Source organism: Pseudorca crassidens, chromosome 17, assembly GCF_039906515.1.
Source record: "Pseudorca crassidens isolate mPseCra1 chromosome 17, mPseCra1.hap1, whole genome shotgun sequence".
Taxonomy (NCBI): Eukaryota; Metazoa; Chordata; class Mammalia; order Artiodactyla; family Delphinidae; genus Pseudorca; species Pseudorca crassidens.
Window position 1 is genome coordinate 83902772 of NC_090312.1, and position 23356 is coordinate 83926127.

Below are 23356 nucleotides of genomic sequence, written 5' to 3' on the forward strand. Positions count from 1 at the left end.
GGCAAAAACGCTGAGCCAGCAAAAGCATCTTAGATTCTGCACACACACAACGGCTCCGAGGATAAGCAGCTGCAGTACGTAGAGATAAGACAGGCTCCCCCACAAAGATGCTGAGGAGATCACAGCCACGATCCTGGTAGAGGGAACTGTCATTAACACCTTCAAAAATGGTCACTGTCATGATTAGAAACCCTGCGAGAGTCTTAACTTTCTAGGAGTGGGTCCTCCTGTTTGACCAGGAGGGTTGGCAACGTCAAGGCTAGGTGATGGCTTTAGACTGTGTGCTTTCTGAAGACCCCGAAAACAACTTTACCTTCTGACTAGTCTGAAATCTGCTGGTCTGAACTCCAAAATTATTAGAGCTGAAAACATTTTCAAAGTTATGCAACGAAAGAGATGCCCCCACAAATAAACATTTCTGTGTTATTTCTCACACTTTGCTGATTGTTGCTCTGCTCCTTGAACAGCTGCTGTGTCTGCAGCTCTCTGTAATCCTGGGGGCACCTCTAAGGTCTCTCGGAATACTTCCTATATCAGACTCCTGCACTGTAATGAATTCTCTTTATCTTTCTTGCTTATGTGGTTTTAAGTGGTTTAAATTAATTGATTCCTTCTTATCTAATTGGCTCAAAGAGAGAGGTCCAGAGTGAATAACTCAAACAAATAGGATCAGAAGCAGCATTGAGAACTTTAGATGAGACGCCAGCCCTGGCCAACACCTAGGATGACACCTCGAGAATACTCTGCAGAGGGCCCAGCAGGCTGCGCTCAGATTCCTGACCCACAGACACTTGGAGACAATAAATAAAAGTTATTGTAAGACGTTAAGTTTGTGCTAATTCAATGCACAGCAATTGGTAACTAAAACAAAGTCCAAAAATAAAATTATAGATGAATTTTGCTGCCATGACAGCAGACAAAACTTTCTGTTAATAAGAGGGTTATATAAATTAATAAAGAAACTCAAGTCAAAGATACACATACACTTAGATTTCTTTGTCTTTGCATGCTGAATCCAATTTTTTCTAAAATCTAAACTAAAATGTATCCACTTTGGTACACCATCTTTCATATCTTGAAGAACTTATCACATTGGAATCTGATGCACATTTTATAAATAAATAATATTTTAAAGTCAAAAGCATCGTTTTTCACCGTTGAAAACAAATAAGATTTTCTTTTTAATCACATAAATAATAGTCACCACACAGCTTTTGGTTCATTACTTCAATTCATGCAACGAATTTAACATTAAAAGGTCTGCAATGAAACATTTTAAGGGCAAGAGTAAAAGTAGAACATAATGAGGTGATTCTCTAAAAATAGACTTTAATTAAATATATTGTCAAAATTTAAAACAACAAGTTGGTCACTGGTACCCTTTCTTTGCTGAGAGATTCTAACACATTTTGGCTCATGGAGTGAAATATGTTTCCACCTCAACATAAACTACAGGTATGTCTTCTAACTCCTTGGTGTACAGTGGATACTTGTAACCATTCGTAATTAGGGCAGTGGCTGGAAATGAAGTTTCTAGTGGTTATTCTAAAGTGGCATCCTTTGTTATGCTTTATAATCCTCTTAAGCCATTTCTAGATTTAATTAAATGTAGAATGCATCAAATTTCATTTGAAAGCGAATCTTGTTCATTTGCAGGGCTGGGGTCTGTTCACAATAATGTCGTATAAGCTTTTCTTAGCCTTTCATTCGTGCCACCTTGTTCATGTTTAAATCATCAAATGAATACCAGGTGTAAAGCGATTAGTAGAGGGCCTCCATAAAAGATACTCATTAAATTGTAATAATTCCTATATCTTGTTACCAAGGACAACACTAAACCCTTATCTTATGGATTCAACTCTTAGAGTTTTGTGATGTACTTTATCAAGAGGGTAACTACCCCTTTGTGAAAACAGCACTGAAACCAGAATAGCTATTTTAAATAAATTATACTGATGTATGTTTCTACCAAGGAATTTGTATCTTTATATTAATATAGGAAGATAGAGTACTCAAAGGCTTTAACGAGGTACCTAAAATAATGTAAGCATCCTGGTTGCATCTGAGAAGAAATTAAGCTTTCAAATGACAAAAGGTGACTCTAAGCCACAAGGAAAGTCTTCTAAGTAGAATCACATTTTAGTGTTTTTTCCAATGTTAAAAATGAAGCTTTGCTTTGAAATTAATACTACAATACTATAGACTGTGGACAAATACTACAATCATTGCTTACTTTACCTGTTTATAGGTATTTGGAATATCATACAGATTTAGCTCTTTTGTTAATATGATAAATAAAGCAAATGAGCACACTGTAAGAGAAAGGCGTGACTAACTTTGTATTTTTCGAATTTATTTGTATTCTCAAAAATAATCCTATGCCTATGCCTGTAGGCTTGCCACCTTAATCCTTAGGGAAAGTGTGCTGAGGATGTCACAGTGGATTGGGGCTAAGCTCCTTATTGCACAGGTGCAATAACTGAGGCCTAACGAACAGGAGTCCACCTCCCAAGCAGAGAACAGGAGAGCTGAGCCAGAGGTCCCCACCTCCCAGGCCAGGAGAGTCTGAGGACAACAAACTGCTTCCGGTTTTGTTCTTAAAAAAAACAAACAAAACTAATCAGACACACAAACCTTTCCTTGCCATTTTCTGCTCTGCTCAGAGTGAGTGCCAGGCAGCCCGGCACTCTCGCCAGGACATCCATGGCCGGCCTGGGCCGCCCGCTCTCAGCTATCCGGCCACACGTAGCCGTGTCCATGGTCTCGGACTCCGCGGGGTCTGGTAAGCACTGGGAGGTAAGTGGGCGCAGCGGGATGTGGAGACCCCGCCCTTTACTGTCCTGTCATCATATACGAATTTATTGAGGACAAACATTTAACAGTAATTGGTGTCACTGGTCTCATCTCCAGAATGGGTTCCCCTCATAGTTCTGTGTTAAACGCATGGGGTTTTCAAAACAATTTGCAGTTAATTAACCAAAGACAGCAAAGTAAGTGATTTGCCAAACTCTTTCAAATTGCACTCTGGGGAATGAACTGAATAATGGCCCATTCACCTGGCGCATGGGAACAACCAGGGCCAAGAACTCGAGGTTTCAAGATTAATAAAAATTTGCAAAGCGTTGCTCTCCCTTGTCTTACAATGTTGATTCTGATGAAACAAACTGAGACTAAATACCATTTTTAGAGTAGAATTTTGGTCTTCTTACCATCACCAAACAGCTACATTTAATGCAGGCAGTTTGACACCTCTCTGAGCCTTTTGTTTCTTGGAAAATCACAGCCTAATATTAAAAAAAACAGCCTAATGTTTTTGACAAAAAGTCCCATAAACCTGCCAGCTTTAAAAAAGAACGAGTATTTGTGACATATGGCAAGACAGATGAAAACAGAAAACTCTGAACTGGTAAAATCTGGAAAAAGAGCAGTAAAAGAAAAAAATAACAAACTGCTTCTCTAGAAAGTACTCTAACCCAGCATGGCCTGTGGGCAACGAAAGGCCATTTGTAATGTAATCGCACTATTCCACCTCAGCCCAATTCACTCGCATTATCTTGTCGCTCCACCTTTTTCCTACAGACACTCTGGCCACCTTGCTTCCTCTACTGCAGAGGCGAACAGGTGGCAGCCCCTCACTTGGCCCGGGATGCTGACTTGCTAACAGCTCCTGCCCCAAAGGACCAGCCTGATGATCTGTGACATGGGCAGGCTCTGCCATCTGTGTCGCTAGGATGTGTTAACATGCTTACACATCTGCAAAAGGGTGCAGAAGATTTATTGAAAGAATACACCTTTAAAATAAAGACACTGGCAAATGTTAGGGAAAAAATAAGAAGAGAACCTGCTGTGACCATACCTTTCTGAGGTTTTCAAACAGAAAAGAACATCCATTTGAATGACGACGTATTACTTAGGTATAGCCAAGTCTTTACGTCTTTCCTCAAGAGAAACAGTTCCACTGGCGCTATGCATTTCCAACAGACTGGGAACAGGCATCCCCGACTGATGCTACCGAAGTTGTCAACAGCAACTTAAATCAGTACGTACTTAATTTTCATTGCACACAACAATTGTCCCTTAATTTAGTAGTGCAGGTTGGTTGCTTCAGCAGCCATCTGAGTTTGTGACACAGAAATATATCCTTTGGAGAGAATCCAAAATATCCCTTTTTTTTTTAATATGACACACTGAATAAAAATCAATCTGAATTGCAATTTGAGGAGCAGAAAACATGAAACATGAGTTTTACTAGTTTTGTTCTGATTGACCTCCTCAGTCATAAAGCACAGTTAACAGCTGAATTTTGCACGACACACACCATCTCATGCAGTGAAATATAAAACTGTTCCAGGAAGAAGCAGAAGCAGAAAGCACGTCCTTCCCCTGTAAAGACCCAGTTACAAATCACTGGACCGCAGGCTGCACAGAGGCACATTTATATCTTAACCATATCCATGGTGTGTAGCGGGTACTCAGTACACGCTTGTTGAGTTGATGAACGGATGTATGAAAGCTGTCAAACAACTGTTACGGATAATTTAATCTTAAAAATAGAAAATGCTCATAACGTAACCAAATGCTGCCCATTGTTCACAAAATAATCCTCACTCAAATGTTCTCTAGAGGAGAATCAGCCTACATTAGAACTTAACTCAGGAAAGAATTCAGAATTAAGAGTCAAAGAACCTCAGTTCTTAGGTCTGCTACTGACATTAATTTGAAATCTTTTCTCTTTTTATTTTTATGCTTTTTTGTAAAGATACTATATTTTGTGCGTAGAATATTCAATATTCATACTAAAATTGAATCTCTCCTGAAATGTACTGAGTGTTCGGTTCTGCCGTGTAAATGTCACACGCAGGAGTTGGGGCAGGGCCTTAGAGCACCTCGTAGCCTGGAGTGTGACTGCTGTCAGCTCCCCTTACCCACAGAACAAACTCAGGAAGAAGCAGACAGGATTCAGCTGACAAATCGCAGCACGGTCAACTTATACCTTGCTTTGCAACGTGAGTCACCCGTCTCAGTCTCTAGTGGCTCTCAAAGCGTGTTCCCTGCTTCAGCAGCACCCGGGAACTTTGAGAAATGCCAATTCTCAGGCTCCAGCTCACACTTACTGAATCAGAAACTCTGGGCCAGGGGCCCAGAAACCTGAGCTGTGACCAGCCATCCGGGTGATTCTAGTGTGTGCTCTATTTTGAGAAACACCGATTGATCTATGACATCTAAGGGTATTTTAGAAAACACAATAAAGCCATAGGCTAACAGTGAGCAAGTATTTCCACTCTATTAATTTCACCCGTAAATCCTTCTTATCCGTGTTGGATTCAGTATGTTCCTCCCAAGTTTCCAGGGTCCAGGTGGGTGGAGACTGTCAACAGTCCCTTTCACAGTAAAGGACAGGTTGTTTCCGGCCCCTCGTACTATTTCTGCTGGGCCGTCTTTGGGTTCTGGAATGAACATGTACCTAATGTGGGGAGAAAGCTGCTAGTGTTGAGTTGGACTCAGAAGCAGAGCAGCTCAGCACCGGCTCCAGGCGGTCAGGCTGGCTGCTCCGCCAGTGCCGCGTGATGGGACAGACCAGCCAGTGCTTGGAGCCCCGGCACAGACAGGGACGCTGTGTGCAGCGCCGTTCTTACAGATGAAATTTCGCATCATTTCCTTACCTTGAACATTTTAATACACATATTAGCAACCACATTAAAAAAGAAATAAAGTGTAAAAAAGGAATAAGAAAGCTATTAACCATTGTCCATTGTACTAGCGTTATTTTCTTCTTTAAATACTCAAGATGGTGACTTGTTGAAGCAGTGATGTAAATACCAGTTCAGCGCAGTTCAATTAAACACATAATAAGCACGCACACTGAGTAAACAGCGCCTTAACGCACCTGCTGAGTGCCCTCTGCCAGTCTGTGGAGGTGGAACAGGAAAATGCTAGCCAGGTGGTGGCTCTTGGAGCTTTAGTTTGTGCAAAGGCGGATGATAGAATTGTATCGAGATAACTAAAAGGACCAGGGGTCACATTTATGTTAAAGTCCATTAGGAAAATCAAACACAAGGATCAGGTTCAAAGAACCGGGCGCAATATCTCAGGGTTGCGAGGTGCAAAGAAATGGGTGTGGAGACTGGAGAAGGTATAGGGACATAGGTCTGAGGCAGGTTAAGTTCACTGGACACCTGGTCCAGGGTGGTCAGCGCCAGCAGCGTTAGCCTGGAGACCCAGGGCTCAGACATCAAATAACTAGGGCTGAAGAAGGACTATCAGAAATAAAGCAAAATGCAAGCCTTTCTCTCTAAGATTTCACACTCTGGTAGGGAAAACGGACAAACCTAATCTAAAATGTTATCTTGCAAATGAATAGAAAAATGTACTTAATTAGGATTAGGACACCTGAAAACTTTGTGCAAGATGCTGGGATTTGTGTTTGGGTCTTGCATGGTAAGAAGGCGTTTAACAGAGGGAAGAGGATTCCCTTGAATAATTAGTACCACACAGAGTTCACAGCATGGAGGAAAGATGAGATTTAAGATGAAACAAAACTAGATCCAGATAGCAACAATAAAGATAAACACCAGAAAATGGGTGAAATGAGAGAAAGAGTGGTGGTTACAGACTTTATGAACAACTGGAATCTCAAGAAGTCAGAAATGTCCAGTGGCATGGCTGCACTTTGCAGGGAAGCGGAGGACAACGTGGAATAAACATTGACAAAGTACGTACTATGACTTGAAGAGGCTCCGTACTGTATCTGTTCATTTGTGCATTCACTTGTCTTGTTTTAAACTGCATTTTCCAATTTATTAGCTCCAAAACTTACATGTTAGGCAACCACCTACAATTTCCTTAAGGTTCTCAGCGTGTGTGTGTGTGTGTGTGTGTGTGTGTGGAAAGAGAGAGAGGACGGAGGGGCAGGTGGAAAAGGAGAAGAAACGAGAAATCTCACTCAGTTTCTCCCATGGCTTCCTAGACTCTCCCTCCTAGAACCTGCATGAATTATAGCCACTTAACGTCTGTCCCTAACGCTTTAATGTCAGGGTCCCCTACCAAGTATTGCTCATAATGTGTACTCGCCTGGGAGAGTTCACAAACTTTTATTTTGGAAGAAAACGTCTCTACTTACTCCGAGAGGACATTTTGAAGTGTCTTGTAAATGTCTGGGTTCCTAATTTTACAAAGATACTATGAAAGTTTAACATTAAACATAAACAAAAAATGTCACAGCTGACGCCACCAGCTGCTGGCGAGGATACAGAACATCAGGCACTCCCCTCACTGTCGGCAGGAACTGGACGACAGCTTTACAGCTTCTTACAAAACTGTCTATATTCTTACCGTGGATGCAGCTGTCGCACTGGCGGGTATTCAACCAAATGGTTCAAAAATGGATTAAACCTGCACCTGAATGTTTATAATAGCTTTCTTCATAATTTCCTTCTTAGGTGAGTGAATAAACAAACAGACGAAGGAATAAACGTACATCTATAGAGTGGCATATGACTCAGCTTAAAAGAATCACCTATCAAGCCACAAAAAGACATGATGAATCTTAAATACATATTGTCCAGTGAAAGAAGCCAGGTGAAAAGACTTAAACACTGGACATTTGGGAAAAGGTAAAACTGCAGAAATGATTAGAAATCAGTGGTTTCCAGAAGGTCAGAAGGAGGAGAGCTGAGTAGGTGAAGCACAGGGAATATTTGCAGGTGGTGAAAGTCCTCTCTCGGATACTATAGTGGTGACTTCCTGACACGGTGCATTTGTCAAATCCTGTGGAACCTGGCAGCACAGAGGGAACTGTAATGCAGATTAAACCAGTGGCGGCTGCGCCGTTGGTGCCTGTGAGTGCACGGTGGTTCCCCCTCCCATGAAGCCAGCCCTGCCCCTGTTTCAAGGTCAGTGTTTGCCCAGTGAGCTTGGAGCCCTGCACTTCGGCTTGGTACCAGCATCTCTGAGTCTGCTCAGGAAACCAACAAGGCTGGACCAGCTGGACTTTGATGACTCCTGCTCTGTGGGAACGGCAGAGGCCATGCTACCGATGGGCCCTTGTACACAGCGGAGGGGAACCCTCAGGGACGTTAGGAGACAAGGCACCGACTGCAGCAGGGGCTTTATCACCTGGGCACAGGGTGGCCATCCCCAGGACTACTCCAGCCTGCAAGCAAGGAAGGCAGCTGCAGTGCAGAAAGTAGGAGGGCCGAGTGGAGGTGGGAAGTAGGAGAACTCGGTCCACACTCACAGGAGAGCATCACAGTTTAGCTGCCACATTCCAGGGTTCCTCCAGTTCTGTCCTGCAGCTACGATACCACACTCAGCATTTAAAGTGATAACATGTATGAGACTTTATTTTAGAACTTTTCGTTATTTCCTTTATCACCACAGGTATCTCACAGTGACCTTAAGACTTTCCTGTGAATCTTCTTAGCCAGACACAGATGCGTAAACATACTGTGTTTTAAGCCCTGAGGGGCTGCCAATAGGTCTTCAGCAACCAGAATTATCCAACTTTCTCTTGACTGAATTTTCCAGATAAGGGAGAGATGGGATTATCAAGACTAAAGCAGCCTAGACTAAAATCTGTCCATTTAGGAAAGCAATGCCAGGAGCTTCCAGAAATCCACCCATACTGACTGGGAGCTGGAAAGGAGAGTAATCAGAGGAATCTACCCTCACATAGCAGACTTTTATCTATGGGAGGATGTCTTTGAAATACACAGAATGCAACTCCAGAAACACTGTCATCAACTTATTAATTTTTCTGAAATATTTATTGGGACCCTGTACATGTTGGCATGATAGTAGATGCTGGAGTCACAGAGAGAAACTAGAGTGTTTTCCTTCAAACTCTCATGGAAATAGCAATAAACGAAAACGGTAACGGAAGTCAGCATTCCTCATTTCCACCTCAGAGATCAGGGTCCCCAGACACCAGGGCTGGAGCCACACCTCCCCCTGGCTGCAGAGTCATCAGATCCCCTTGTAAGCAAGACTGGTGGAGTGCAGATCAGAGTTATAAAGTATGAAGAAAGTTGCTTGAATATGAAGTCAGTCTTGGACTCAAGACTAAGCGTCTTTGCGTTTGACAATTGTGTCATTTTTTCCATGACAGACAATACAGTCGGCACAACTAGAAGTAGAGATGTTTTACTAGTGAAGCCAGTGGTTCTAACATCACAAATATGCCTGAAAGGACTGGGAATTTGAATAACAAGTCCGGAGGCAAATGGGCCAACGGAAGCTACTTCCTGTGAGCAGATGTGACATTTAACACAAAGAGGGGGCAGAGCAGGGACAGATGAATCAAAGTACAAGGTCAAAGGTCTCAAACATCTTCACAGCACAGAAAAGCAGCAATAGCTTCAAACTTACCAGTTCAGATATTACGTATTTGTATTATAATAACCTTGTTTGGGCAATTAGAAGGAAAATGCCCGGGAAGGCTGAGACCCCCTTAGCCTGGTGGGCTGGGAAGCACGCGCCATCCAGGGGCAGGGGACCCAGCTGCAAGGGCGGCTCACACAGCGGCTGCCCAGTGTGCTCTTGTTCGTGGGGCTGTTTTCCATTCAGATGGGAAAAGCCAGTCTAGCTCTAAATGTGGGCAAACACGTGGGAGGCACAAGTGAAATTCTACAGGTCAGGGCAGAGACTATAAGAAATCCATCAACAGTGCACGCTGAGACACGTGGTTTGTAAGTACTCCGTGTGAGAGCAGGCAATGCGGGTAGAGTGTGTGCAATAGACCAAGTGTAGCATTTGTCCTCCTCATTTATCCTCTCCTGTGATTGCAGAAGGTGTGTCGAGGCTAGGAATAACCACCCTAAATGAAGTCCCATCACCCCCTTTACAACTGCCTTTGCCCCTCTCGTCATTTATAACATCTGACCTGTCCTGGGCTGCAGTCGGGGTTTGCAGGGTACGATACTTTGAAATCCTGTAGAATGGGCTTTGCATAATGTGAAGTGAACACATACAATACCTGATGTTGGGAAATTCTAAGTAGGTAATAAATAACATTCTCTGGCAGAGCAATAACTTTACTCACAATGACTTATTGAAAAGTAACGGTCTTACTTGAATTTCAGTGGAGTAATATTTTCCTTTTGCGGAGGTCACTTCTCTGGCAATCTCAACATTCTGGAGGGTAGTCTAGATGCAGAAAGCAAAAATAAAGGCCTGTGAGCATTCAAAAGAGAAACAGTGAAATCTATACACTGAAATTTACTCACTTTATCCATAAGGAACACATGCGTCCCATTCACACTTATATCACATATAATTTTATGACATTTTTTTTGTCAGTTTCTCTCAAAGCCTTGTGAATCATCAAGAGGAGAGATAAGAATACAACAAAGGAGGCAAAAGTACGCAATGGGAAAAGACAGTCTCTTTAATAGATGGTGTAGGGAAAACCAGAGAGCTACATGCGAAAGCATCAAACTGGACTACTTTCCCACTCCATGTACACAAGTAAACTCAAAATGGATTAAAGACTTAAATGTAAGACCTGAAACCAAAAAATTTCAGAAGAAAACATAAGCATTATGTTCATAACATTAGTTATAAACATTAGTCTTGACATTAGTCAAACATTACTCTGACATTAGTCTTGGTAATATTTTTTGGATATGTGTCCTCAGGCAATGGAAACAAAAGCAAAAATAAACAGAACAGACCATATCAGGCTGAAAAGCTTTTGCACGATGAAAGAAACTAACAACAAAAGAAAAAGGCTGCCTACTGAATGGGAGGAGATATTTGCAAACGATATATTCAATAATGGGTTTATATCCAAAATATACAAGAACTCATATAACTTAATATGGGTAAAAACCAACCAGTGTACAAAATGGGCAAAGAATCTGAACAGACATTTTTCCAAAGACAGACAGATGGCCAACAGGCACATGAAAAGGTGCTCTGCAACACTGATCACCATGGAATGCAAATCAAAACCTCAATGAGATGTCACCTCACACCTGTCAGAATGACTAACAAATAGACAACAAATAACAAAAAGCAAAGAAACAAGAAATAACAAATCAAAAAGACAACAAATAACAAGTGTTGGTGAGGATGTGGGAAAAAAGGAACCCTAGTACACTACTGGTTGGAATGTAAATTGGTGCAGCCTCTATAGAAAATAGTATGGAGGGTCCTCAAAAAATTAAAAATATTCAGTCTAGGTATCAGAAGATCCAGCAAATTGACTTCTGGGTATTTTTCCAAAGAAAACAAAAACACTAATTAGAAAAGATATATTCACTCCTAGGTTCATTGAAGCATTATTAATAATGGCCAATATATGAAAGCAACGTAAGTGCCCTTCAATGGATGAATGGATACAGAAGCTGTGGTAGAGATATACAATGGAATACTACTCAGCCACAGAAAAGCCTGGAATCTTGCCATTTGCAGTTACAACATGGATGCACCTAGACAGTATTATGCTGATTGAAATTAGTCAGACAGAGAAAGACAAATGATGTATATCATTTATATGCGGAATCTAAAAAAAAAAAAAAAAGCAACAAGCGAACAAAGATAACAAAACAGAAACAGAGTTACGTATACAAAGAACAAACAGGTGATTGCCAGAAGAGAGAGGCTAGAGGATGAGTGAAATAGGTGAGGGAGATTAAGAGGTGCAAACTTCCAGTTACAAACCAGGGATGAATGTACCGTGTAGGGAATATAGTCAGTAATACTGTAATGGCTTTGTACGGTGACAGATGGCAACTAGGCTTATGGTGGTGGCCAATTGGTAATGTATAAAAATACTGAATCACTATGTTGTACACCTGAAACTAATATAATATTTTAAGTCAATAATATATCAATGAAAATAATCAAAAATCCAAAAAAAGAAGCAATAAGGTAGTAACTATATCCCAAATAGCTAATGTCATAAGATTAATTTCTGTAGAACAGATTTTAGGGAAATTGGCTTTAAAAGCAGCACAAAAGTATATTTGGTAATCTGCCCAAAACTGTGTCTGCCAGCAGTTGGCATTTAGATCTAAACTGCCAATGTTGCAGCCTTTAGCATTAGATTCCAAGTTTAAATCATTGATAATATTTAAGAGCATTCCTTGTGAGGAAAAGCCTATTGATTTGATGCCAAGAGGCGATTACTATTTTTAATGAGACATAGCTATTAGCTCAGTTTTATAATGCGGGAGAGGGGCTGGCCTCTATAAATCAAGGCCTCAGCAATAGACTGCCGATTCTCAAGGCTAGAATGATGCTGCTGCTTCGGCCTCTTAATTTTTAATGATCCCATTTATGTTATCTGTCCTCTCATGAACCCAACTGTAGTTTGGAAAATAATACTTTAGTAAAGTGATAGCCAGGTGAGATGTCGTACTGAATAGAGCAGTGATTCTCAGGGGAAGATCCAGGGAGGGACATGCAGCTGGCTGCACAGGAGTTGCTGGTATAGTTCAGCAAAGACACATCTGATTCACGAGATACATTCAGATTCTGAATCTGATTCAGATTTAAACAGAAACCTATAAATATGGCTATCTAGTAAACTTCCCGGAGAAAGCTGAACCTTGGCCGAGTCGGGAACCCTAAACTAGAGTATAAGCTCACGGGCTGCGGCGGGAATAATTCTGGAATAGCTCCTAGTTCCTGCCCTGGTGCACGCTGTGGATGACGCCCTCCCTGTGACTGTGGGCTGAGCTCGTGGCCTTGATGTATTGATATCTTACTCATGCGATGAGGTTCCATTAGATGACAGAGGTGAAGGGGTTTTGCAGCTGTAATGTCCCAAGTCAATTAATTTTGAGTTAAGCAATCTGAGAAGGATCGTCCTAGGCGGCCAGTCTTGGTTAGGTAGGAACTCTCACAAAGGGTCAGAGATTCACACTCTTCTTCCGGCTTTGCAGAAGGGAGCTGCCTGGCTGGGAGATGCCCACACCCCCTATAAGCTCAGAGCAACCAGTGGCTGACACACACACAGGGAATGGGGAAACTGGTCCTACACACAGGGAAAGGGATTCTGCCAATGACTCAAACGCACTTGGAGAAAGACCCCAAACTCAGGAGGATAACACCGCCTGGCTGATACTGTGATTGTAGTTCTTTTTTAACCTCCGAGTGTGTGGAAGTGAAAAATATTGTGACTACTCTATGGTTTGGTGCCACTGCCTTGGTTCATGCTAAGGCACTAGTTTTACTCGCCATTGCTCTTGCACCTGGTGCAAATGTAAACACAGTCCAACAGGGATATAAAAACTTAGTGTTATCATGAATATAGTTTTGACCTTTCAGACTTGCTAAGACAGTCTCACTCCCCCTGACCCCAACACACACACAACATCCTGTGGACACCACTTTGACAAATATCGCTGAAGTGAATTCAGACAGAAATGAGCTTATAGTTAAGTAGAAGAGAAGAATCTTATATATGCTGCACATCAGAAAGTAATAAATGACATGAAAGTCCAAAGTGCTCTGGGAATCCAGGGGCAGATGAAAGTATTTTCCTTTTAGTAGGATCCCAAGAAAACATTCTTAGAGGAGCTAATGTTTTACAAATTTGGAGAAGCATAAGACCTAAAATGGTAAAACTCCTACAAGAAAATACAGGGAAAAAAGCTCCTTGAACTTGGTCATGGCAATGATTTTTGGATTTTTTGACACCAATAGCACAGGTAACAAAAGCAAAAATAAACAAGTGAACAAGCAGGGCTACATCAAACTAAAAAGTTTATGCACAGCGAAAGAAATAATTTAAAAAATGAAATGGCAACTTATAGAATGAAAGAAAATATTTGCAAACCTTCTATCTGATAATGGGTTAACATCCAAAATATATAAGGAGCTCATACAACTCAATAGAAAAAAAATCGTATGATCTGATTTTAAAATAGCCAAAGGCCCTGTCTAGATATATTTCCAAAGAGGACATACCAATGGCCAACAGTCACATAAATATGTGCTCACCCTTGCACACTGTTGAATGTAAATTGGTACAGTAACTATGGAAAACAGTACGAAATTTCATCCAAAAATTAAAAACAGAACTACCATTTGATCCAGCAATCCCACTTCTGCATGTATATCTAAAGGAAATAAAATCATTATCTCGAAGAGATACCTGCACTGCCATGTTCACTGTAGCATTATTTACAACAGCTAAGCCAGGGAAAAAAACTAAGTCTGTTGACAGATAAATGGATAAAGAAAACGTTGTATATACATATCATGAAATATTATTCAACCATAAAAAATAAGGAAATTCTGACATTTGTGACAATATGGATGAACCCTGTGGACATGCTAAGTGAGAGACACGGAATATTAGTAAACAGCTCTAATTATGACCAAACCGGACACCAAGAATCCCAGAGACAAAGATAAATGGAAAATGAGAACACAGTCAAAAGCATAAACAAATGGTAAAGGACATCATTTGTGAAGAAGTATTAGCATAAACAAAGCAATCGGCAGATACTAATAACATTGGAACACGTACAGAATCAGAACTGTAAACCACTGAAATTATCATTGGCAACTATGAAACACAAAATGACTGGGTAGAATATGTTTAAAAAATTGAAAGGTGAATTAGAAAAAGAAGCTGTAAGAATAGACTCTATCAAAATTTATCACATAGCTTTGAAAAAGAATAAGACGATCTTATAAAAATGGCATACGTTATAACCAAGGATTAATGAAGAGCTGAACGGTGAAACCAGTGAAATCAGTGAATTAGGCAGATCTCAAGCAAATACTCTGCAAGTGGAATAAAAACAACCCAGATGTGGAGGTTATGAGAGGTTAGACACTAACGTGCATCTACTCTGAGTTCTGAAAGGTGAGAATAGACAGCCTGGCCAGAAGCCATCTCTGAAAGGATAATAATGAAATTTTCTAGAACGAGGAAGATTAAGTCAGTTTCAAGGTCATCATATCTCAAAAATGTAACAGTGGAGAGACACTATTTAAAGACATAATGGTTAATAATTTTCCAAAATTGTTGAAATAACTAACCCTTCAGATTCAGGAAAATTAAAATAATAGAGATAATTAAGAAGACAACCACACCTAAAATATCACATTGAAACTTTATAATAGTATAAACAAAAAGAAATATTAAATTAGCCACAGGGAAGAACCAGATTACCAACATCACAGCTTTATTCCCAACGTAAAGTATGGAAGGCATAAAAAGGGAATTAAACCATCAGAGCACTGAAAGAAAATAGCTTTCACCAAGGACAAAAACAAGCAAGATTTTTTTATACCAGCAAAATTTTAAAAAATGTGTTGGCAAGTGACCCTTATTAAAAGATGTCGTAAGTGGTCTTGTGGAATTTTAATACAAATAAAATAAAACTCTATTCTGCTTTGGCTTAGAAGGTAGAAATCTACACACTCACACACACACACACACACACATACATGCTCAAGATGAACACTCACAGGGAGTCTGGCTGATGGAGGGTGCGTCACCTATAGCACTTCTTTACCCTCAGAAGAAACTGTGACCATGGTACACCTCGGACAAGCAATCCCCAATGTGAGCGTCCCGTTCCCCTCCAAATGCCCTTCTTCACCACCACCACCACAACTGCTGAGTGAGTTAGCTGATGCCTCTTTCAGCGTTGGGGTTCTCACACTTCCTGATTTCTAGCATCGCACAGAACAAAGGTTTGCCTCATAGATGCTTACTGATTGACTGATGATCCTAACCATCTGAGCGGGGACCTTATAGAACAATATATTACCTTAATGCCATAACGAATTGTGTGACATTTTACTCTGGCGCCAAAAATGATAGCTTTCATTACAATATACAGCAAAGCCACAAGGTTTTCTGTTACATGTGAAAATCTTCAGACATCATTAACTGAATTTGGAAATACGGATCCAACTGAATGAAATTACTGAACTATTCGAGTTTACTCATCACTAAGAATCACTGTGAGTCTTCCTGCAAACTGTCTCATCTCCTTTAAACTCCAGGGACTCACTCTTGGCTCTAGTGCTTTGCAATCTTGGCAGGTATCTGGGGGATGTGCACGGTGGGCACTTGAAAGATAATTAGCCATTTCTTCAAATAGTACCATTGTAAAGTAAATTCATCCCTCAGTCCTATAAATGGAGAGGCTCTTTCTTTTCTCCCTTGCTGAACTCTCCAAGAGCAGACCATATCATGACACATCTTATGAACCTGCTCTTGTTTTTTAGGTTTGCACTAATGGACTCTCAAGAAAATTGTTTGCAGTAATTGCAGAATATCTTTGGGAATTTTAACTGAGTCAAATGTTGGCAGACATGACACAGGCATTCTGTTTTCCAGGTCAATAACATTTCATACATTGCAGCCCTTCTGGGAGGGCCATTCAGCAGTATGTATTAAAGCCTAAACCATTTACATCCTTTTGCCTAAGTAGGGCTTAAGGAAATAAGTCATATCAATAGATATCCACGCATAGGAATGTGTACGACAATGTTATATTAAAAACAAAAACAGATTACATGTCCAAATACGAATCATTGGTTAAAAAAATGTGTTACGTACATTCAGGATAATATTTTGTTGCCATTTAAAACTCTTTAAAAGCTTTTTGATGATGTAATTTCCCCATGCTGTATGTCTGCTATGGACTGAATCGTGTCCTCCCAAACTTCACATGTGGAATATCCCACCCCAACGTGACCGTATTTGAGACAAGCTGTGCCCGGATCCCTGACCACTGGACAGTGGGAGCAGCAGGTGCACTTCGCCTTGAGCCTGTGATCCCAGACGGGACTGCAATAGAAACTAAGACGACGCTGACCATCTCCTCTCTCTCTGGGCACACGGCTTCCTCTGCCTTTCAGATCGCTCCCTTCTCTCGTCTTTTTCCTTTCAGATTGCTCCCTTCTCTCGTCTCTTTCCTCACCAGTGATACTTTTTGGTTCTTCTGTTGGTTCCAGCTGATTTCTCCTGCAATCCATACATTTTGGAAGGCACGGAGCCTCAGGCTTCAGAGCACTTTTCTCCATACGGTCTCTTCCAAGGTGATGCTGTCCAGCCTCAGAGTGTCAAATGCCCTCCCGGTGTCAATGATGCCCCAGAGCAGGATGCAGGGCCCTGCCGGGCCTCTCCTGGGACCTCTTCGCACAGCCTCTCATGGTTTGCTCCCTGCCACTTCCTCCAGGCCCCTGCAGCTGCGACATCCCATCAAGTGCATCCTCCCAGGTGAACCGGCACCGACCGCTCCACCCTTCACCCTGCTGTCTTCATTCTCAATACTGCCGACTGCAATCTAGTGCACTATTTATTTATACGATTGCTCACTTAGTGACTGTCCTCTCCACGAGAAGATAAACCCCTGCTACAGTCTTTGTTTTGTTCACTGCCACGTTTGCACACCTACATTGGCGCATGGAACATAGAAATCACAACTCCAACATCCGCTGAATGAATGAGGAGAATCCACTGTAGGCAGGGCTGGGGGGCGGGGCAGCGGTTGTGATGCTGAGACGTCAGTGCTGTGAGGCGGGGGGCGCAGATCTTGTCATTTACACCAGGATGGAGGTGACCGGGCAGAGTGAAAACAGTGTCTTAGCCCGTGCTCCCCTCCTAGTCTCTTATACTGACACAGCAGCCCTCAAATTCATCTCCCCACCTTCAGCCTCACCATAACCCCCTCCTCCTCCACGCTGCCTGGCAGGACTTTAAACCCAGGACACTCAGACTGTATAGGAGGGTCCTCCGTGCTGACTACTGTGCTGACGTCATTCCGAAGCGGTTATTTTTTCCCCAAAGCTGTTGCACTTGAGGTTGCTCTTCACAAATCCCTTTCCGAAGCCCTAAATGTTCTGTGAAAACCTGCTCTCATTCAACAGACGGTTCAAATGTGTCGGTTCTAAGGATGCTCCTGGTCTCTTGCTCGTTCAGGTGCGCTGCCACCACTTCCTCTGTGCTCCCAAAGCCAAACCTGATGCACTTCTGTTGGTCACCGTGGGTCTATTGGTTTATTGGCTGTTCATCATAACCGATGTGAGCACAGGGCTAAATCCCATTCATCTCTGAGCCTCTCTCAGCCCAGACCTAAAATAATACTTAACTAATATCAAACCAGTGCTCCAGTAAGCAAATGGAAACGTGGATGTGGAGTGTAATGAGGAAGAAGAGAAGGAAAATTCGAGAGGACGGAGGGAGATGAGTGGAAATTGTGTGAAGTTTATGAAGTCGTCCTCACAGAATATGCAGGTTACAAAGGAGGTTAAAATAACCCAAGTCCTGAGCTTGGAAGAGCAGGAAGAAGGAGGTGTCAAGTAGTGATAAACAAACAAACGAAAAAAAACCTTAGGAAAGACTGAGCAAAGTGGTGGCATCTACGTTTTAAGATTTCATTTTTCATCAAATGATTTAAAGAGAAGAAACTATTCCTATAATTGAAACATCTGGAAATTAGTTACTGCTTTTCACAATTAATGATGATTAGTGATTTTGAGGTAGTTCTAATTTTAATAGAATATAAAGGATCTCTTCCTAGTATTCCATATTTTGTTTTATATATGTTCTTTTGTCTAGACAGGAAGACTATAAAGAAAACCAAAGAAAATTCTGAACGACTATGTGAAGTATAACTAATGAGAAAACATCATAAATGCATGAACAGACACATGAAAAACAATAAATTGTTCTTTCTTCCCATTTATCTTTTTAATATCTGCTTCATATAATGGCAGCTATGAACAAACTTCTCTATTGGTAAACACACAAACAGAACCAATACATCAATTCAAATCATGACAAATGCCTACAAAAATGAAAATAAAAATCAACGAAGGGGCTTCCCTGGTGGCGCAGTGGTTGAGAGTCCGCCTGCCGATAAAGGGGACACGGGTTCATGTCCCGGTCCGGGAAGATCCCACATGCCACGGAGCGGCTGGGCCCGTGAGCCATGGCCGCTGAGCCTGTGCATTCGGAGCCTGTGCTCCGCAACGGGAGAGACCACAACAGTGAGAGGCCCGCGTACCGCAAAAAAAAAAAAAAAAACAAGGAAGACTAGAGTTCTTCAGCTGTATTCTTTTATGTGATATTTAATAAATAAATATTTGATTTATTTATTTATTACCATATGATAGAATGTTACTTAAGAGCTGCTAGGGTTTTAATATAAAATAGAATTCAGTTATTAATGCACATAGGATAAAATAAAACCAGACTTCTTTCAGAAAGCTCTAAAACAGAGTCTTGGTAAGGGGAGTGAATAACCGTGAATAAGATTGCCACTTTGAGACTGTTTCTTGTTGACCGGGGTTGCGCTTTGCAAGAGATTAGCTTTTCCCATCCCTCAGCAGAGCAAGCCTGAGAGTCAGAGAAAAGTTCATTTCCCGGGTTGACACAGTTGGACCCGAGGAGGTGTTTCTCATTGAGATCACAGGAAACGACCAATTCGAGATCAGATCTATGCCATGGCTTCTGTTTCGTGGATCTTTTTTCATTGCAAAGAACATGAAAGAGGCCTGAAATTACTGACAACCACTGAGAGAATATCATCAAAGCTGGACCTTTTTTTATAGTGATTTTGCATAATTCTAGTCTCCTGTCCAAGGTGAGTCCTGCCATCTATGCTCTGAATCTCAACTCTCTCAAAAACCATACCCCACAAGTTATTCATGGATTCCCTCTCTTTGTTATCTTTCATGTAACCTTTCAACAGTTTTTTCTCCTTAAGTACACCTACCTCAGTGTACTGTATCTCAATTTTTAAAATTAAAAAAAGAATGCACTCCACCCACTCAGGCCCCCTGACTATCATTCTACCTCTCCTTCCCAACCACAGCAAGAATACTTGAAACTGTTCTCTACCCTCACTGATTGCATTTCCCCCAAATTCCACTGAAACATCTTCCTCTTCTCTTATTAGCTCTGCATACCTGACTAACCTGGGTGACTCATTCAGCTCCACTGGTTCAACTGTAACCTGTGTCATAACAGCTGCCATAAAGACATCACACATTCTCATCAATTCAAGGATCTCACCTTCTCTGAAAGATGTCCTGATATTTATCCACTACCATCAGCACAGGTTGCGTTTCCCACGTTTTATGCAATTGACTGAACCTTGGTAAAGCATCTGTTTTCTTTATATTGGCCTAAGTAACTCCTACGCAACAATGTGGACTAGTTAAGCCCCACCTCCTCACGGACAGTCTTCCCAAGCGCCCCAGATTGGAATGGCGGTCTCTTTTCTTTGCTCTTATAACATCCTCTGTTTATTATATGGATGATTCTTTTCAGGGGTTGAATTGTGTCCTCCAACTAAATATGTTCAAATACTAACAATAGCGCCTCAGACTGTGACCTTATTTGGAAATGGGGTCATTGCAGATGTCATTAGTTAAGATAAGGTCATGCTGGAGTAGAGACAGCCCTTAATCCAACATGACTGGGATCTTTGTAGGAAGAGAAGTGATTCACAGGAAGAAGGCCATGTGACAGGGAAGGCAGAAACCAGAGGGACGCAGCTTCCAGCTAGGCAGGGCCAGGCATCCACAGCTCCCACCAGAAGCTGGGAAGGGGCAGGGATGGATTCTAACACCCAGAGTCTCAGAGGGAGCTGGGCCCTCTTGAAACCTTGGTCTTGGACTTCTATCCTCGAAAACTTTGAGAGAATAAATCTCTGCTGTTCTAAGCTACTCAATCTGTGATACTTTGCACTTGGAACCCCAGGAAACTAATGCAGCTGTTGGTACTAGAAAGTGCGGTGCTGCTTTAACAAATACCTAAAACTGTGGAAATGCTTTTGGAACTGGGTAATGGGTAGAGGCTGGGAGACTTTTGCTTAAGAGAAAAAGCCTGAATAGTTTCGAAGAGCTGTTGTTAGAAATATGGACATTCAAGGTGCTTCTGCTGAGACTTTAGAAGGAAATGATGACCGTGTTATTGGAGCGTTGAGGTAAGGCAATCCTGGTTATCAAGAGTCAGCGGACGTGGCTGAATTCTACTCTGGAGTGGGATTAGAAGCAATGAACTTGGACGTTCCACTGAGGTCTCTAAGCAAAGCATGGAAGGTGCACACTGTTTTCTCCTAGGTGTCTGCAGTAAACGGTGAGAGAAAAGAGATAAATTGAGGGGGTAATTGTTACTAAAAAGGACCTAGCACTTGGTAACTTGGAAAAGCCTCAGACGGTGTGCTCTAGAGACCAGCAGGCATGTGGCTAGAGGACTGTGGACAAAGAGGTTTGGTGTATGACTCACGGACACAACCGAGCATCTCCACAGGAGCCAGGGTAGAGACGCGTTATACAGGAGTGATCTGTGGAGGACCCTCTCCTCCGATGGCTTGGACGCCATGGGTTGCACAAAAGGCCAACAAAGTTTCTGAGAGTTTTATACCAGTAGAAACACTGCCAGCATGGATGAGAGAGAGAAACGAGACAAAGTGAAGGAAGAGTGACCCCAAGGGCAGGGCCACAGATTCAGAGGCCTGGCCACACGGGACCTAGGGCTGAGGGCAGAGCTGCTACCTCAGGAGGCCCAGAGGGTGGAGCATCAAGTCACAGAGAATTACTTTGTGAAACCTAATGGAATTTGCCCTGCTGGGTTTTGGCCTTGTCTGGGACCCATGTCTCCCTCTTTCCTTCTAATTTCTCCCTTTGAAAGGGGAATATCTACCCTCCGCCCATCCCACCATTGTGGATACCTTGTTTTCCACAAGTGGAAGTGGATACCTTGGAAGTGGATACCTTGTTTTCTAGTTTCACAGGCCCCCAGAAGGACAGGATTTGCCCCGATAAATCACACCCTGAGCCTCAGATGACAAGATTTGGGGCTTTTGAGTTGATGACATTTGAAAGGGATTTTGGATTTAGGGTTAATGCTGGAACAGTTACAACTTTTGAGGATGTGGGAAGATGGAATGGATTTTGATGATGATGGTGATGGGGGTGAATAAAAGAATACGTGGAGGGCTTCCCTGGTGGCGCAGTGGTTGAGAGTCCGCCTGCCGATGCAGGGGACACGGGTTCGTGCCCCGGTCTGGGAAGATCCCACATGCCGCAGAGCGGCTGGGCCCGTGAGCCATGGCCGCTGAGCCTGCGCGTCCGGAGCCTGTGCTCCGCAACGGGAGAGGCCACAACAGTGAGAGGCCCGCGTACCGCAAAAAAAAAAAAAAAAAGTGTGGAATAGCCAAGTGCTTACTTTCTAGGTCAAAATGTAAAGCCCACCGATACAGACGGAGTTTATCGTAGACGCCTCTCTGATCATATTGCTAGCCTTCACCCCGGAGGCAAATGCCATCATAAACTTGTTGATTTCTAATTTCCATAGATTTCTTTCATACACACGTGAATACTTAAGAACTATATCATGAATATCTGACATTTGCTTAGGAAGTGTATGCTCTAATTTTTTTAAAGTTACTCACTAAATATATCCATTGGAAGCTTTATATTATCTTATTTTGTTTCATTTTTTCTATGTGTTTTTCTGGCCAACTTTTTTTATTAAACATTGATTTATTTAAATTTGTTCCCCAAATGATCTCACCTACTTTTATACCTTTCTGGGGTTACATTAAATTTGTAAATAACAGCAAAAATTTAAGTTTAAAGCAAATGAATATCTTCATAATCTTCCCAAACATTACAAAGACCTTAAATATTGATTGAAGCCATCATCTCCCTACCTTAGATGATACTGTTGTCCAGCACCTTAGATCTTCCTTGTTTTCTTCACCAGTTTTTCTATCACCACTTATGCAGAAGACTATTCTTTCCCCATGTGTATTCTTGGTCTCCTTATCAAAGATTAGTTGACCATATATTCAGCAGATGTTGGTCAAAGGGTACAAACTTTCAGTTGTAAGAGGAATAAGTTTTATGGATCTAAGGTACCTCATGGTGACTATAGCTAATAACACTGTATCGTATACTTGAAATTTACTAAAATAGTAGATCACAATTGTTCTCACCACACACACAAAATGGTGACTATGTTTGGTGATGAATGTGTTAATTAGCTTGATTCTGGTAATAATTTCATAGCATATATGTATAAAATCATCACCATGTAGTACCCTTGAAATATATATATATAATTTTCATTCAATTATAACTCAGTAAAACTGGGAAAAAAGATACATGTGTAGAACAGTTAATTTATTTATTTAAGAAGAATTTCAGATGCTTGAGCAATCATATATAAACTGTTAAATATAGTCTATATGTATATATATTTCTTTTTATTGATCTTTCTTCATGTTTGTGGTTTCTGAAGCTGAAGATCTTTGTCTTTCCTCAACTCGAAAACATGTCAAATAGTGTTTCTCTCATTATCATTGTCTCTTTCTGAAACTGGCAAAAAATTTCTAGTGAGAGCATCTCATTTTTACTTCTTTGTTTC

The 23356-nt window shown here is 41.6% G+C and overlaps 1 protein-coding gene across 2 annotated transcripts in view; it reads right to left on the reverse strand.

The window, feature by feature from the left end:
* Nucleotides 1-23356, reverse strand: part of SNTG1 (syntrophin gamma 1) — a 476492-nt gene that overhangs the window by 324300 nt on the left and 128836 nt on the right. For both annotated transcript variants that reach the window (XM_067712365.1, XM_067712364.1), the window contains exon 2: nucleotides 10069-10143. The gene's annotated coding sequence lies outside the window, so the exon portion shown is untranslated. The remainder of the gene's footprint in view (nucleotides 1-10068; nucleotides 10144-23356) is intronic.